At 53.3% G+C, this 13339-nt stretch overlaps 1 non-coding gene across 1 annotated transcript; it reads right to left on the bottom strand.

Moving 5' to 3' along the window:
* Window positions 1–504: 504 nt before the first annotated feature.
* Window positions 505–577, bottom strand: TRNAR-UCU (transfer RNA arginine (anticodon UCU)). The gene has a single exon. It is a non-coding gene; the product is annotated as a tRNA-Arg (tRNA).
* Window positions 578–13339: the final 12762 nt, after the last annotated feature.

Below are 13339 nucleotides of genomic sequence, written 5' to 3'. Positions count from 1 at the left end.
TTGTGGCTGCCTATAAGTTCATCACGGGGGCACAGAAGGGAATTGGTGAGGTTTTATTCACCAAGGCACCCCCGGGGGTTACAAGAATTATTGGCCACAAGCTAGCAGAGAGCAGATTTAGATTGAACATTAGGAGGAACTTCATCACAGTTTGAGTGGCCAAGGTCTGGAACGGGCTCTCAAGGGAGGGGGTGCTCTCCCCTCCCCTGGGGGTCTTCAAGAGGAGGTTAGATGAGCATCTAGCTGGGGTCATCTAGACCCAGCACTCTTTCCTGCCTCTGCAGGGGGTCAGACTCCATGATCTCTTGAGGTCCCTTCCCATCCTAACATCTATGAATCTATTGAGGTCCCTTTCGCAACCCTAACATCTATGAATCTAGAAGTTGCAATGGGCTCAAGGTGCAGTTAAATTGGATGTTAGGAAATCCTCTCTGACAAAGGAAGCCTTTGAACTTCGTCTTTAATACTTTCCCACCCAGGCCTTGTTTAAAGACTAACAACCTTCACCCCAGGTGGGATTTGAACCCACAATCCCTGGCTTAGAAAGCCAGTGCCTTATCCATTGGGCCACTGGGGCTTCTTGGTAGCAAGTTTCCTGAAGGATGGACTTCCCTGCCTGCGCCCATGTGTTCTCAAAACAATGGTGGACAATGAATGCTTTTCTTCTGGCACTGCATAAGGACTGCCATTTACTGGGTGAGACCATATATCCTGCATGCCCAGCCTCCCGTGTCACACGGTGCTAGACAGCGGATGCTGAAAGGCAGAGCAAACGGGGTCAGACCAGGGTATTTTGCACGGTTCCTCTTCCACTTGCAGCCTCCAGTGTTTAGGGTCTAGGACGCTGTGATTCAGAGGCTGTCTGCTCTAGAAGCAGCTCCTGGGTGGCACCATGCTGTGCTGGATGGCAACGTGCTTCTCTTCAACCCCAGAAGCGAGGTTCCTCTCCTGCTCACTGGCCACCTGCTCCTGCTCGCCCACCTCTGCTGCTCACATGCCTCCCTCTCCTGTTCCCCTGCTCCTGCCGCCGGGTGCCAAGCTGGCAGGTTGGCCAGCCACTCCTCCATGACGGTGCCCAGCTGCCCAGCAGGAGGGTGCTGTCCTACGCCTGGTGCTGGTGGAGACGGTGCATTCAGAGGGTCTGGTCAGCTGTTTGAGCGTGCCGAGGGGTGCCCAACCCACTATGCCGTCCTGCTGCTGACTGCAATGATTGCCTGGGCGCACATGAGAACCTGGTGCAGGGCTCTGCGCTTCAGTGGTGCCCCGGGCAATCCCACACTTCCCCGCCGTGTGCGTCGCTGCTTGGAGGGCTACTTCTGCCTGTGATACGAGGCCCTGACCCCCACACCTGAGGTGGAGATCACCAGTGCCATCGGTGAGTTTCAGGGGACAGCGAGGCCAGGCAGGGAGAGAAGAGGGGAGGGCTGGGAGGGGATGGGAAGGGGGCCGTGTGGGGCCCCTAGAGCCAGGCCTGCAGCCAGGTGTGGGCCTGTCAGGTGGCATGGGCACTGGTGGCCACAGTGCCCCCCACCCCTCACAGCCATCCTCCACGCGATGGGCTTACCAGCTGGGCATGGCAGGTGGTCCTGGCAGGTGGCCTTGGCGCTTGGTGGCGGGGAGGCGGTCTGGCTGCTTGCGGGGTGCTGGGTGGCAGAGGCCCACCGCCTGCCACACGGCCACTGACCCCCTCCAGGAAGGAGCTGGAGCTGGCCGTGGGCCGTGTCCTCCCTCGCCTGTCCTCTGTGCTCTGGCTGTGGGGAAGATGTCAACAGAGATAGTTAGGTCCAAGGATGTGGTCGTCATGAGTGACCTAAACTTGCCAGACATCTGCTGGGAGGAGCAGAGAGCCAGGTCTGACCGCCCACGCAGGGTCTTCACTGACATGCAGGACCTCCATCTAGCTCAGGAGGTGCACAGCCCCGCCAGGGGAGACGCCTTGTTGGATTTGGTCCTGGCCGAGAGCGATCACCGTCTGCTGGAATTCACCATCCAGCGCAAGGTGGCGAAAGCCTCCAGCAAGGCAGCAGCCCTCGACTTCAGGAGGGCGGACTTCAATGAGGTAAGAAGACTAGTGGGGGAAGCACTGAGGTCCCAGCGCTGGAGGGAGTTGAGTGTCCAGGAGGAGCGGTCACTCCTTAAGGAGATGATCCTCCAAGCTCAAAGGGAAGTAATCCCTACAGAGGTCAAAGGGGGCAAGAGGCAGCAAGGGCCCCCATGGCTCACCAAAAGCATCCGGGAACGTCTCCAAACAAAACAGGAGGCGTACGTCCATTAGAAGCGGGGGCCGTCACAAGAGAGGGTGACACCTCGGTAGCTCGGGAATGCAGGGGGCTGTAGGTCAGGAAGGTCAAGGCGGAAATGGAGCTGAGACTAGCGACCCAGATCAAGGACAACAAGAAGTCCTTTTTCAAATACATAGGGGGGAAAAGAAGGTGCCAGGTAACGTGTGGCCTCTGCAGGACACGCGAGGAAATCTGGTCATCTCACCTGATGGTCAAGCTGACGTATTCAACAATTTCTTTGCCTTCGTATTTCTGAGGAGGGACCCGGATATCTCCCCCACTGGCCCCCCCCAGGGCCTGTGGGTGGCACACCCAGGCTGAGGGTTAATGAGGACCTTGCCAGGGAACTTCTGGAGGGACTGGATGTATTTAAACCCGCAGGTCCTGACGATCTCCACCCCAGAGTGCTGAAGGAACTAGCAGGGGTCATTGCAGGACATGAACATGAGCCGGCAGTGTAACGAGGCCATCCACAAGGCCAATCGCACCCTGTCGTGCATTAGCAGGTGCATGACTAATAGCTCAAGGGAGGTGATGCTCCCCCTCTATGCGGCACTGCTCAGGCCGCAGTTGGAGTACTGTGTCCAGTTTTGGGCGCTGCACTTCAAGAGGGACGCGGGGAATCTGGACAGGTCCAGAGGAGGGCCGCTCGCACGATTAGTGGTCTTCATGATAGACCCTACGGGGCGAGGTTGAGAGAGCTGAATCTCTTCAGCCTTCACAAGAGATGGCTGAGGGGAGATCTTGTGGCCACCTATACATTTATTAGTGGACGTCAACGGGGAATAGGGGAAGCGCTATTTCCTAAGGCACCCCAGGGAGTGACTAGGAATAACGGGTGTAAACTAGTTGAGAGTGGATTTAGGTTAGATATTAGGAAGAAATGTTTCACAGTAAGGGTGGCCAGGATCTGGAGTGGGCTCCCAAGAGAGGTGGTGCTGTCACCTAGTTTGGAGGTCTTCAAGAGGAGGCTAGATAGTCACCTGGCTGGGGTCATCTGACCTCGGCCCTCTTTCCTGCCGGGGCAGGGGGTCGGACACGATGATCCATTGTGGTCCCTTCCGACTCTACAATCTATGAATCATCATCTCTCCAACGGGCCATGGTTTGCTGTCCGGTGAGCCCACACAGCCCCAGACAGCCTCAGGCTTCCTGGGTATAAGCAAGAGTGGATTTTGGCCAAATGAACATCTTTCTTCACCTGCCGGGCCAGTAGAAACACATATAACATGTCTCTGCCCCAGCGAGTTCCCTTCTCCTTCTTCGCGTAGAGAGGACATGAGTCCAGGAAGATGCGGAGGGACCCAGAGGCCAGCTCTACGCTGGGCTCCAAGCCTGCGCCCCAAACCCTGCGGGATCCCTCTGCGCGGGTACTTAGGTCTCAAGTGGACTGTGATCTTCAGGGTTCAGTAATGTTGCCGAATCTGGACTCCATTTCCTCGTGGTTTACCCTTGAGGTTTCTAACAAGCTCCGCGAGAGTTCACGTGTGACGTAGTGAAATACCTTTCACCACGCTCGGTAGTTTCCCCGCGCGGTTATGCGCTTTGCCGTTGTAAACGACAGCTTCACCCGAGAAGATCAGCTTGGGCTGGATTTGAGAGCACCTGTCCAGCGCGCCCTGAGGAAGAAAAAAGAGACAAACAATTGCACCATGAATCGCTGCAGGGGGATCCATTGGTGCTAAATCCAAAGCCTAGTCTCAAAGGAGCAATAAGGGAATAAGAGGGGCCACATACATGAATAACATTAAAGCACTGACTGCACCTGTTCTTTCCACCCCCCCCCAACATTTTGATGACCAGTGGTTTGGTGAGGGCCAACCCTTCTCATGATCCAGCATCTGACTCAGCCACTTCAATACTGCAGGAATGGCCCAAGACCTTCCAGCAGCACTGCTACCTGCCGGGCGAGATTTGCAAAAGGTCCGACAGAATGGACTTAGTTGTTTTGTGTGTGTTGCGCGCGATGCGATATTATAACGGGTTCGGGTGGACAGCGGGGCTTCGTAAGTGTTTGTGTGTTACGGAATGATGATACAGAACAGATGTGTTTGTGTGTGTGTTACAGAATAACAAACAGAGCAGAAGCGTGTGTGTGTTTGTGCATGTTTGCATTACAGAATAATAAGAGAAGTGTGTGTTTGTGTTACACTATAATGATTCAACACAGAAGTGTGTGTGTCTGCGTGCCACAGAAAAATGATGCAGAGCAGAAGGCTGTGTGTGTGTGTGTTACAGAAATGGGCAGAGCAGATGTGTGCCTCTGCATTGCAAAATCAAGATACAGAGCAGAAGTGTGTCTGTGATTTGCAGAATAATGATACAGAGCAGATAAGTGTCACACAATAATGACACGGAGCAGAAATGTGTGGGTGTGTGTTACAGAATAAGGATACAGAACAGATGTGTGTGGGGTGGACCAGAGGGACAAGGCTGGGGCTGTGCTGGAGGTTGGCGGGTGAATGCATGGCCAGAGGGACAGGTGGGGGCAAGAGGTGGCTACGTGTGCAGACAGACAGGCCGTGGCGTGACATCTCTCTAACCCGCACCATCTCGTTTGCTGCAGCTGGAGCTGGAGGCGCTTCGGGCCCGGCTGGCACAGGCAGAGCAGGACATGGAAACTGTGCTGTCCTGGTAGGTGTGGGGCTGGGGAGGGAGCTGGCTGTTTCCGTTGTGCGGCACAGGGCTCGGGGCACAAGCCCAGGGCCCATCCCACCTTCTGTGCATGTTTCTGCCTGGGGAAGGGGTGTTTTCTGGGACGGTGCCATCCATCTCTCTGAGCCCAGAAATGGTTTTTTGTCTTCACAGCGCATGTCAAAGGGAGGAGCGGCTCCTGGTGAGTTTGCATGGGGCAGGGGTCCTCAGGGCTGTGGGGCAGGGGAGGGAAGAGGCTGAGGCCAAGCTTAGCCAGGCTGGGGGACATGCCAGAGGCTGCTGAAGCTGGGAGCAGAGTCCCGACACATGGCGTGTGGGGAGAGGAGGAACCTGATGGGTGCGCAGGGAGGTAACGCTGGTGGGTGCGGGGCCCGATACGCTGGGCACAGGCATGGGCAGGCTCTGACGGGCTGGGGGGATTCTCGTGCAGGCCCAAGTGGAGGCGCTGAGGAGCCAGAACATGTTCCTAGTGCGGAGGTGAGTCCTTCTGCATGCCCTTTGCCTCAGGGGAGGGGGAGTGTGCGTGTGCCCATGTGTGGTCCTGTCACCTCTCCATCTTCCCTTGCAGAGGCTGAAGACATCCAGGTCCCTCAATCTCTCTTCATAGGACCTTAGCTGCAGGCCCCTAACCACACAAGTGGCCCTCCTCTGGACCTTCTCAAGGTTATCCACGTCCCTCTTGAAGTGGGCACCCAAAACTGGATGCAGTTCTCCGGCTACGCCCTTACCAATGCTGCATAAGAGGAAGTATCACCTCCCTAGACCCGTTTGGGATGCACCTGCTAATGCATGACAGAGTGCGGTTAGCTTTACTTCTCACTTGTCGCACTGACGACTCAAGTTCATCTTGGAGTTGACTATGACTCTGAGATCCTTGCAGCAAGGTAGGGCTCCCCGCCTAGTCGCTGTGCTGGGTTCCCCCACCTGACTCACCTTCCACACCTTGTTATTAATTAATTAATTATTTTAATTAGGCAGGATACTGCCCATTTACAGCCCCCAAAAATGGGTGCCGTAATTAGGCACCTGCTGGCTGCTGGCTTCTAGCCCTTAAAGTGGGAGGCACAAACTGTGCCCTGCCACAATCCCGTTCTGCTGCTGTGCTCCTTTGGAAGTCATTTCCCACTTTGTGAGTGTGACGGTGATTCTTTCTCCCTAGGTGCAGCACTTAGCACTTAACTTTATTAAAGTGCATCCTATGCTGTCCATCATCCATCTCTAACCAGTTACCCTTGTGCAATCAGGAGCAGATGCCCCTCCCAGGGGCTGGACGCAGGGACCCAGGCCAGCCTGCCCCGTACCAGAAAGGCCAGCACCCAGGCAGAGGGTCCCCACCATGGAGACACCTGCACCTAGCCCAGGCCCTCTGCCTGGCTGAGGTGGGGTGCCAGGCTGCCCCCGGGACGATGTTGGAAGCAAGCACCCAGACCAAGGGGCATCATTGTCTAAGATGGACACGACAGGGGGAAAGGTATGATGATTTTCCTAGTGCTAGCATGAGAGCGTGGGATCTGTGTGAGGAGTGGAAGGAGGGCTGGAGCCAGTGTCATATTGAATGAAATAGTATGAATGTTTGTAATGGTTGCCCATTATCTAGTTTCAGGAAGAAGATAAGATTTATCTCCTTATCTAAGTCATTGTTTTTGGACTACGTGTAAAAGGTCCTGACTTTGTTTAAACTCTTAATTTGAATTTTATCTTTAGAAGTCTTTTACAAAGAGCAAATATCCTGAGTTCTGAGAGATCAAACCCTAGGGCCTTTTGACCAGGTTGGTAAGAAAAGGTCATTTGCAGTGGTATGGAAGTTCCCCAAAGTAATTAAAATGCTCTACAAAAGAAACTAATTACTAAGCAAAAGAATCTATTGAGTAAGATCCGAGCCCAAATTTGGGAGTAATGACAGGTTTGAGTAGGAGTGGCCCAAGATGGCAGCTCACTCAATAAAAACTGTAACTTACTGTCCCAATTTGGAGGTGACTCTACTTGCAGAACAACGAAGGAAGAATCTCAAGTGTAGGCCGGATCAGATTGATCACCTGAACCACCCTCTCCATGAACACGAATCTTTTAGTTCACGCTGAAGCCGCAGAGCACCTGAAAGGGACTGAAGGAAGGGGACTTAGTCCTATCACTGCTGAGGCCAGCCTATTGAATTGTATTGCTGAGGCGAGCCTATTGAACCGTACTACTGAGGCCAACCCATTAAATCGTACTACTGAGGAATGAAACCATTTTTTGGTATTTGGCTTCTCGGAATTCTAGGATTGTAAGTATATTATGAAAATAATAGTATTGATTCAAATTTAACTTTTAGTTGTAATTGTAGTTGTTTTTGTAACACTAATTCTTATAGCATTGTTTGGGGAGGAAGTGCATTCGGAGCATTGTTTCTGATATATGTAGTTATTGTGTTCTTAATGTTTGTGGTATTTCTTAAAGCTAAGCAGTGTTATATACGTAGCGAAGAGTTTTAAAATAAAATTGTGTCGTATAAATTAAGTGTGTAATCATTGTGAAATCGTGCAATCAGCTAACTACTCCCCCAGCCAGTGCATCAAAACGAATCAGTAAATTGTGTGGGATTTTCTCTATTCTATAACCCACTAGAGACAGCCAGGACTATGTTCCTGGTCCTGGGACGGTCTTGCGGGTTGGGAGCAAGACGGGTTGAGGTCTGGGACCCTTGTGCCAGTTCCTGGGACAGAGGCAGTGGTGGAGAGAGGGGAGGCCGGGTCATGGGCTGGTGGAAGTGGCGGGGCCTGGGGGTTTGGGGCGTCTACGAGGTGACCAGCGTCTCTGCCTCCCACCCCCAGTGCTGACACGGCGGCAGAGGGGAGGAGGCGAAGGTGGGGAGCACTGAGCAGGTGAGTTGCCAGGGCTCCTGGCCTAGGTCAGGCCTGCTGGGACAGAAATCTCCGCTGAGCCAAGTGTGAGAACCACGTACTGCTCCCGGCTGGGGAGACTCTCCTTTACCCCGTGGTTGTTCCTGGGTGTGAGCAGAGGGGCCGAGATCCAACCCCATCCCACTCACACTAGTTTCTTCTCACCTGGCCTGCACCCCACCCTGCGCGTGCCCTGACTCTGCCCTTCTCCCACAGGTTTCACCTGGCCTGGATGGTCCCGTGCTGTTTTGCCCCCAGATGAACAGCTGAACTCCTCCCCTCCCCATGCCCCTCTTTTGTTTCTGTTCGTGATGCATCTGTCACTGCATGATAGACACCGGCACTCAGGTGTCCCTCCATCCTCCCCTGCCTGATCCGGGATGGGCCCACAGGATGCCAGTGTTGGTGCTTTTGCCTCTCTGAGCATGTAAGTGGTTTCCCATTCCTTCAAGGTTTCCACAGACTCTTCTTTTGTCCCTTTCTCTTGGGCTGCACACTCCAACCAAGGGGCCATCATGACCTTAGGGCTTCTTAGGGCTATCAGGAGCCATGTCCTTTGAACGTGGCCATGAGCCAGGCAGGCTGCAAGTACACCTGAGCTATTAGGCAAGGAGGATGCACAAGTGTGACCAGTGAAGGAAGGGGCATGGCATGAGCCACTCCTGCATTGCACCAGGCCAACCCAAGCCTAGGAAAGGGATCACTCAGCGCAAAGTCATCGCTGCCCTACTTGGTGTCCTAGTATGAGCTGTTTAATGTACGTGACCTGTTTATTTCTGATTTGGACATAGAAGACAGCAGCAGAGTCCTTGTGGTTTCAATTCTCACCAGACACCTCACAGAGAAGAAAAGACAACCTCATGACATCAAGATGTCACCAGGGCTAATTACAAGACCCGAGTGGAAAGGGGTGAGCTGCAGGGAAGGAGGAGCCCCAGACAAGTCATCAGCATACTGTCACACCTGGACCCTCAGGGAACCACTGATCACCTCCAGGCAAGTGACGTTTCACCCAGTGGAAACAACAAAGGTGTGGCATGTCATGGCTTGGCATGGCGTGGCGTGACCCAGAGGGCTGGAAGTTGTCTGCGGCCCATCAGCCACTGCATCTGGCATGAGGCTGTCACAAAACCCTTCCCCCTACAATTAAAGTCTCTTTCATCAATTTGTCCTGCTAGGGTTACACACGTTGGCAAAGTTGCGAGGAGGCTTGGCAGGCTAATAGTGCTCCAAAAATACAGAGAAAAGTTCTTGATGGTGGAGCAAGCAATTGAAGCAGAATATTTCACGATGGTGGCAGAGCCAGAAGTAGGTTGCAGCACAACAGAAATCTTTAGTCCTTTTGGTTTTTCTGGCCATGGGATTCAGGTTTCCTTCCTGTGAAGTACTGTGTGGTTGCTGAAGCTCAGTGTCATCACCATCTTATGAGAAGACATGCATAGGCCCCTTGATTCAATACAACTCCCACGGTGATAATGGCGATGGGGCAGACATGCGTGATTACCAGAAGCCCCTGGTCACGGACCTTCCCCAGTCACAGACCTGCACGTATGGAGCCAAGGACTGGATGATGATGATTTGTACTTTGAACTGAGACTGGTGTGCAATGAGGCAGCTGCAATTAAGACTGAGCAGGCCTATTTCGATCAGCTCTGCTCATTTGTGTGCAGGGGACACTAGAAAAGGCATCTTGAACAGTCTGTTTCACGTCACCTGCCTGAATCTGCCCAGGTCAAGTACTGAGGTCTGCAACCTGGACTATCCGCACCCTGGTGCACGGCACTAACAGCGACCGACTGGCCTGAAGGACAGCACTTGTGTCCAGAGCTGCATGGATTTCTTTTCCTGAACAAGCGTGCAGAAAATGATCTACTCATCCCAAAGCAACTGAATGACACAGTGAAAAGTATGACAGGTACTTGCAGATACACTCATGCTCCTTGGCTGTCTCTTCTATCTCATACCCCTTCTCCTCAATTTCAAGATAAAGAGGCTGCATTATCATGGACCTCGTGTCTAAACTTCCTGGTTTTCTTTTACTAAGGCAGAGTTTGACTATGTTGAACAAGGTTCAGAGTGGACAACTACCTACTTCGGTACTGGAATTGTATTAAAGCGCCCAAGTGGGAGTGTGGCAAAATCCAGACTGTAGCACATATCACCGAGGACTGTCCTGTTTATCTTTGAAATGATTGCACTGAAGACCTGCACTAGGCTGCTGACGATGCCTCGCCATAGGTATCATACCTGATACAGTCACTCTCGCCTTACCCCTCAGTGCCGTTGCTGATAGGATGCTTAGAGCTTGTTCTGTTATTCGCATGCTGTATTCCATAGGAATAAATCACTAAGCAATAAATGGAAGCCATTGTGCAAGACCCCCGCTCAAAACCCTGGCTCCTAACTGACTGTATCCTAGTGCATTGCAAAGTCCCCCTCGGCACAGCTACAACCAGCGCAGTGCAGGACCCCAACAGCTACAGCGGCCGTAGCAGAAGCGCTCACGTCGCGGCCCGGTCAGATCCTGACAATCTGCAGTGCTGCTGAACCCTGTCCTCGACCGTCTCAGGCAGGACACGAGACGAGGAGGAGAGGACGATCAGTACAAAAGGCTGCTGGATGGATCCACATTTGATGTGCTCCACCATGCCCGTCCGCACGGCCACAAACTGCTGTCAGCAAAAGAAGCAACCAAAGAAGGGGTTCAATGTCAAGTGCTGGAGAAACCCTGCTAAAAGACATCTCCAGCAGTTCTTCACGGACAAACACGCCAACTGCCCTGACGCTCCTGACACCACTAATCACTCAACAAAGAGCGAGAGCTTCAAGAAAGGCGTCCATGAGACGTGCTAAAAATCTCAAGGCTTCTCCAAAAAGAAACATCATGACTCGTTCAATGACAATGACAGCCTTTAGATTACTCAACCATTCAAAACTGACAGAACAACATGAACTTTAAATATGAAACTTAAACATCAGTGTGTTAGAAAAGGACTCCACTAAATAGGTGTGTAATCTGTAACATGTCATGAAAAATGGGATAATTTATTATACCAGTGCTGCAAATCCTGATGAAATCTTCCCTGGGCTCACATAAGGGCTTCACTGAAGAGAAGGTGCTTGGGTTTGGTTTAGCACGTCATCCTGCACGTTCCCCTAGTCATTGCTTCCCATCTGCCCTGAGGGTTTTCTCCCCCTCCACTTCCCAGTGGAGTCTGACCCCTTCCTCAGGCCGGGTCAGGGCCAGGTTTCAGGTGGCAGATCACATCAGGATTTCTATGCAGGTACCGTCCAGGTGGGAGCTTTCACCCCTGGGGTCCAGCTCCCTGGCCTGACACATGCAGAGATCCCAGTAAATGTGGCAGCTTGTGGCATCCAAGCCTGCCCTCTTCCCCACTCTTGTCACCATGGGATATAAAGGTGACCTGGGAAATGTCCGGGTTATCCTCTCCTTGCTCTCAACCAGTCCTGCCGTGAGGGTCTCACCAGAGCACGTGCACATGAGGTGCCAGGGCTTGAACTCCCCTGGAGAGGCCAGGGCTGGTCACGGGCCCTGTTCTGCAGGGCACTGCTGTATCCCGCCATCTTTTCCTTCTTGCATTGGAGTCACTGGGGTCACGGCAAGAAATCAGGGTCCCCGTTCATCCCACCTGACCACTGCGGCAGGGTCCCCTCTAGGATACCTTGCTTGGAGTCTTCCCCAGGACCAGGTCCAGGAAGACAGAGCAGGCCAGAGAGCACAAGGGGAGCTGACACCATGCTACACCTGCCATTGCTGAAGGGCTGTGTTGTCTGCACATGGCAGAGGGCTAGGGGAGGGCCTGACTGCCTCCTTACTGGGGACCAGCAAGCAGGTGGGACAGTCTGCAGCCCAGGACAGGAGCATCTCTAGAGAAGTCAGGAGCTGCCTTGTGATGGGTGGAGGTGACACGAGGAGAGCAGCATGAGGGGAGATGCTGATTAAACAGGAGAGGCAGGAGAGTCCATCAGGAGCTTTCTTAACAGCGGGTCACAAGGTGGGATACATGGAAGGGGCTAGGGCTGGATGTGGCATTTCATATAATGTTCATGAAACTCTAACTTCAAGCAATAATTAAAAAAGCACAAACCATGTGGAAGAGATTTCCGTCCATGTTAAATAGGAAATTCTTCACTGGGGGACCTGATGGGCTCCATGTGAGTAGATGTGTCTCCAGGGACGTGGGATCATTGAACAGGAGGACTGGAAGGGGTGTCACAAGGTCATCTCGTCCAGCCTCCTGATCCAGGCGCTCTCATCCCTGAGTATCCCATCCCAGCCAAGTGTCCGTCCAACCTGCTTCTCAAAGTTTCCCGTCACGGAGATGCCACCGCTCCTCTAGGCAGCCTGCTCCAATGTCTGGCCCTTCATGGTCAGAAAGTCCCTGGTGAGGCCTCCCCAGCGCTGAATAGAGGGGAAGAGTCATTTCCCTCGATGGACACATGACACTCCTGTTAATGCAGCCCAGGACCTTGTTGTCTATTTTTGCAAAAAGCAGGAGGGAGAAATGGGAGACACGGACTTGTAGCTCAGTCTTGGGCAGGGCCACCTGCCCATGGGGCACGGAGCGGAGACCCGTGTCCTCCCTGATGTAAACTGAGGGCTGTCCAGGTTGATTGTGGGTCAAGCCGGCCTCCTCCTCTATTAGTAGGGTCAGGGGCCAGCTCTGCTGTCACTCAAGCAAGATTTTCCCTCTCAAACAAGGACCCATGACCCACCCGTCTCTGACCACCTGTTCTGCAAGGAGCATGCGGCAAGCGGGCCTCAGGTTTGCCTCCTGCTTCACAACCAGGTGTTGAGCCTGGGCATCATGCAGAGCCTGCTGATTTTCCTGGCCCTGGGAGGTCAGATGAAACACCAGCTCTTTGATCCCCGCAGAGCTGCACCAAGTCAGTTGCTGTGGCAGCATGCGGGCTTAGCCCAGGCCCAGGTGGCAGTCAGGACCCCTCTGCACACCCCCAGCCAGGCCAAGCAAGCTGGTGTTTGGCTGTGGGCCTGCAGCACTGCTCAGCTGGGCGACGTGAAGCCCCAGTGGGGTCCCAAACCTCAGACAAAGCCGGCTTGCTCAACAGTTCGCAGCATGGGCCAGGGACTAACCCCTGGATAGGGATTGGGGAGAGCTGTGCTCAGCTCAACAGTTGTGACCTCGCTGTGCGATAGCAGCCCCAGCCTCTGCTGTGACAGCCCTTTGGGATGTGCTGGTGGGAAGCGCCAGGTGAGACCTATGTAGCATCCTGGCATAAATCAATGGATCCCGCAGCATCTGAACGGACAACGGAGGCTCCCGGTTTGGTGACCCTGGTGAGTAGAGACACTCAAAAAAGCTGAGGTGGACTTGATCTAAGTTATGGTTTTATCTCTAAGCGGTGTAACTTAGACTGGTAGCAAAGAGAGCACACCTTCGTCCTTGGCAGTTGGTGCAAATCTCAAACCAGTTTTCTCCATTTAAACAATGTGTACCAAACTTCTCTTGTGCAGTGGGTATAGAGAGAGAGAGACAG

The sequence above is a fragment of the Alligator mississippiensis genome, chromosome 11, assembly GCF_030867095.1.
Source record: "Alligator mississippiensis isolate rAllMis1 chromosome 11, rAllMis1, whole genome shotgun sequence".
In the NCBI taxonomy this organism is placed as follows: Eukaryota; Metazoa; Chordata; order Crocodylia; family Alligatoridae; genus Alligator; species Alligator mississippiensis.
Note: the sequence above shows the minus strand (reverse complement) of the source record. Positions and strands in the feature narration are given on the sequence as shown.